Raw genomic sequence first — 5,141 nt, 5'->3', positions numbered from 1 at the left:
CCTAAGGCGCTGTTTTTTCCTCCTCCTCCCTGAGAGGTGGCCGGCAGCCTCAGTTTTCTTCCTCCTTGCGCGGACGCGCTGCCGGAGTTCTTCTTCTTCCTCTCCTGTTGGCGTGAGAAGCAGGGCTGCCGGAACTTTTCTTCTTCCTCTGTTGTTGGCGTGAGAAGCAGGACCGCCGGTTTTTCTTCTTTCTCCTCTGCTTGTTGCCGTGAGGAGCAGCTCTTCCCACCTTGTTGATGTGAGGAGCAGGGTGTTTCCACCATGTTACCGAGAGGAGCTGGGAGCTTTCCGTCAGAGAAGAAGAATAGAACCAGAGCTCCGGCCTCTCTTCTTCTTCTTCTCTGATCGCCGCCTGGGTTCGAGGATCGCCGTTTGCTAGAGAAGAGCAGCGCCTACCGCCGCCCTTTTGGGAGACAACGGAGAAGGAGAAGATACTGTGCTATCTTGTTTATGGCCGTGTGATTGAGGAGGGTGGTTGTATGGAAGAAATTGTATTCCGTGATTGTACGGGAGAGGAAAGAATAAACCTGTTTTGTTTTTCTTTTTCTCAAAACGATCTATGAAATCATTGTCGGAATATTATTTCGCCATCGTTGTCGGAAAGAGTTTCGACTGTTTGTCATAATTGGCGGTCAATGATTGACCACCGAATCTACATCGAGAATACGATTCTCAATGATAGTCAGAAAGTCTCGGAACGAACGCAACACACGTTGTTGCGTGATTTCCGGAATAAGGCTTCTCTCGATTCGATCGTCATTGATCATCGGCTAGTACCGAAGACGATGACGCGACTCGTGGCTTACGAAGCCATCCAGACGGGAGCTTGGCGTGGATCACCAATAGAGGCGGGACTCGTATGAGGATCGCTCAATTGATTCAATACGGCTCAATATCGTCATCGCGAGGTACACGTTTAGAATAATTTTATTCTGCAAATTTTAATTATGCAAGTAGAATAAATTTTATTCTGAAAATTTTAATTTCCTGTCATGCCTTGTATGCTATTATTTCAATCTATGCATGCGTGTGTATGATAATAATTAGTTTAATTATTTGTTATATTTTCGCTACGCACGTTTACGAAACGTGTAGACACGCGCATTGCACCGGGACGATCCCAACATATATAATGTCTATATTTGATTTTGACATCTTTACGATAAGTTATGTATATGTGTCAAATGTCTTCTTCGGGAGGTCATAACTTTTGACTCGAGTATCAAAATGAAAGAATGTTCTACATGTCACATTGATGTTGTATTTAAACTTTGATGTTAATTTTTAAAAACTAGCATCAAAGTGATTTTTTATTTATTTTTAAAATTATTTTTATTAATAAAATCCATTCTCATTATTAATTTTATTTTATTTTTATTATTTTCTAATTATATATTAAAAATATTAAAAAATTAAAAAACATTTTTAATTTTTATTGACCTTCTTTTATATTTTGTAATTTTTATTAAAGTTTTAAAATTAAAAATAAATAAATTTAGTATGCTTATTAAAATTAAAATTTAATTTAATTTAAAAGAAAAAAAAGAAAAAAAGAGGTTGTATGCAAAGGAAAGAGACAAAAAAAAGATTATTGCATACAGGAGAAAAAGAAAAGAGAAGAAAAAAAATCAATAGTTATAAAAAGGGTAAAATTGAAATCAGATGCGTCTTTTTGAAAAAAATAAAAGTTATATGTTTTTGAGCATTCTCAAACTTTAAATGCGGTTTTTGGAAATTTACAGAAGTTGTTTAGATCATTTCCACACTAATCTTAAAATAATTTTATATGAATTATAAAATAATGCATATCAAATTTTACCATGCACTTGTTATGATTAAGTAAACAAACTGTTATAAATAAACGAAGACATCTTTTATAATTAAAAAAATACCTTATATCTTTTACATTCTAGTTGTTTTATTAGACTGAAGATATCTTAATAGATAACTAAACACTCCACATTTTATAATTAAACAAAAAAATTTATTAAACCTTCACAAACACATCTATATTTTGATTAAATTATTTTTTCTAAAATTCAAGATACTCGTTATAACTAAGCAAAGATATCTGTGATGGATGAAATGTAAAACCATATATCCTCGTTAATATATGTGTCTTAAACTATGTGATCGTGGCAATATCGGAATCAGAGCGCTTGAAAAAATTCTGGGCACTTGGACAGTAAATAATATCATTTTATATATTATTTATTTATTTATTTTGGACTTACGATTAAGTCATTAAAGATTTTTTTTTTAGGTTTAGGAGTTGGATTATAGTATTAAATATAATTTTTTTAAAATGATAAAAAAATTAATTATTCACGGGATGTGCTGGATTGTTATCCTTCACTTTTTATCCAGTATAAGATGAGAGACATATACGATGAGTGAAAGGAACACATGTACGAATAACTATAACTGCTGAAAGGTTCAGAAGTGGTTCTGTAATCAACTATGATTTTGTAGTTAATTGAGGGTTATCATGTACTACTAGGTGTCACTCATGATTAATTTATAATTAATGGTTAATTATGGACCACCAACATAAATCGAAAACCTATAAGGTCACATGCACTACGAGATTATCCAAAACACATAAAACGAGTTTGAAAATTAGATTCTTAGATCAGGAGAGATTGAGTCTGGTTGGACCATATGAAGAAAAAATATACAAGATATTTTATTGCAACGGAAGCGCGAATGAACCACATCTTTTAAAGGCAAAGTGAACCCTCTTTCGTTTAATTATAAACCAAATTAGTTTGGTTTTAATTAAAAGATGGTTTGGTTATGAACCAATATGGTTTGATCTTAAACCAAACTTAAGACTTTGGGTTTTGGACTAATGGATACGAGTTTTTAATTCATAAATCAAACCCGTTAGAGATCTATAAATAGATCTCTATAGAAGAAAGATTTAACAGAATTAGAAAACCTAATGGTTAGGTTTTATTCTTCCCTCTCCTCTTCTTGCCACCACCCACTTCCCCTCTCCTTCTTAGATAATATATTATTTATTAGATAAATAAAATTATAATTTTTGTGTATATTCTCTATGTATTTGATTTGATCTTAAACTCAATTATTGATGCCCATAATACAATGTATAACATGAGAGAAATTATGATTGGATCACAATTAGTGGGTATCATTATATGTGTAATTATGTATGTATTAAAATATTTCCTGGTCAATGAATTAATGAGACTAGACATCATTGATTCTATAAGACTAGCATATGTTAAACTGTTTGGTTTTACTAAGCAGCCGATCTTATTTGGTTGGAACCATTGAGATATTAAGAGTTAACATATGAATGCTGATTAAGGGTAACTAGTTTATCAGAAGTGACATGTCATGAGATTTCATGTGATTTTATATATATTTATAAAGATCTCATTGTAGATCAAGTGCAAATTTTCTTCGACTTGAGGTATTCAAGTCATCTTGGTCATGGAGACTTATACTTTGACATCTTAAGCAAACGTCTCTATAGAGGTGTGGACTCGGGATGATTGGGTATAAGTTGAAGTGCCCAAAGGTGATAGAGTAGCCAATAGAGATTTCACTACTCCTTTTTGTTAGGTTGCGGGTGCAAACATAGTCCCACATCTAAAGCACATGGAAAAGATCATGAGTTTAAAAGGATGGAAGATATCTCCATTGACATGAGACCTTTTGGGGAGAGCCAAGAACAAAGCCATGAGGGTTTAATCCCAAAGTGGACAATATCATGCCATTGTGGAGATGTGCGGACATCCTTGGGGACCTACACTTTTATTAGAAGACGTATACTCTATAGCCATTTGTCAGGATTGTTACTCATAAGTCTTTGGCCAAAGTAGAAACACGTCAAGAGGATGATCCTTTTGGATAGATGTTTTGAGTAATTTGAATCTGTAGGACAAGGAACAACTATTTGGGCAAGGTGTGACATAGTCAGTCTAGTGGAGGCTGACACATAGACTGTAGGATCGTGTAAGTGTTGGAGGGGGGGGGGGGGTGAATAGCGCTTAAGTGTTTTTCCCCGATTTTAAAAATTCAAGCGTTATGATTTCTTAAATCAGAGTGCAGTGGAAAAATAGTAAAGTAAACAAACAAGAATGACACGTATATTTTTTTACTTGGTTCACAACTGAAGGCTGCTACTCTAAGGCCCATGATCTGTGATCATTTTCGTAAGGGCAATCCATTATGAAAAACTTGTTTCCTTACGAAAATAAGTTATAATGAGTACAAAAGCTACCGATAAAATAGAACTTTATCGTATTATGAATTTAAACAGAAAGTATTCGTTACCAAACACTGGAGCTTCAAAGTTCTTCGTTCTTACGCGATTCCGGCGTTATGACGGCTTGGATGGATGCTGCTGCTCGCTTAGGGCGCCGTCGGCTCGACGTGACTTGATCATGAAAGTACCAAATGTTATTTACAGAAGCCTCTAGTCGAAGTCCTTTTATAACACCTCTCGATCGACTAGAATGCATATTCAGGTCGATCCCACGTAGACCGCGATCCACTTTCTCCGCGGCTGACTCGGCCTTCAGGTCGATTGGAACCACCATTCAGGCTGACTCCAATCTGACGTGGAGGGTGTTGATAGACTTTGACTCCCGCTGCACTTATCCGATCCCAAGTCGCTTGGAATCATCATTCCGGTTGACTCGACCATCCAGTCGACTCAAACCTCGGCTTAAGTCTCCCGGAGTCTTCACCTCTCTAATCTACATACAAGTTAGTTCCAAATAAAGAAAAAGCAGAATGAAGAATCAGTTCTCTGAACTGTTTCTTGGTCTTAACTTCAGGTTTTCAGTGAAACCTTGGATTAGACCGACGCCTACAGTTCCACTTCGGGAACGCGTCCTGACCCACTCCTCTCGGAAGAATTTACCTGACTGCCAACCAAGTCCTCCAAACTTGTTGGACTTTCTACTCAGCTTTGTCCTTGGCCTCCAGGAATTTACTACTGTGACTCGGTCCTCTAGACTGCCCAGACTTCACCAATCCTCTGGTCCTCCTGATCGTACCCGATTGGACTTTGGCCATACTTCCCGGTCCTCTTGTTGGCGATCTGAATCTCCGTCCTGTGATCCGGATTCTATCCGCTCCGAAGAGCATAGAACCCCACAGAACAA

Source organism: Curcuma longa, chromosome 12, assembly GCF_044706935.1.
Source record: "Curcuma longa cultivar G26 ecotype Majalengka, Jawa Barat chromosome 12, ITB_CL_G26_1.1, whole genome shotgun sequence".
In the NCBI taxonomy this organism is placed as follows: domain Eukaryota; kingdom Viridiplantae; phylum Streptophyta; class Magnoliopsida; order Zingiberales; family Zingiberaceae; genus Curcuma; species Curcuma longa.
The sequence above is the reverse complement of the archived record's forward strand: the minus strand, read 5'-3'. Positions refer to the sequence as shown.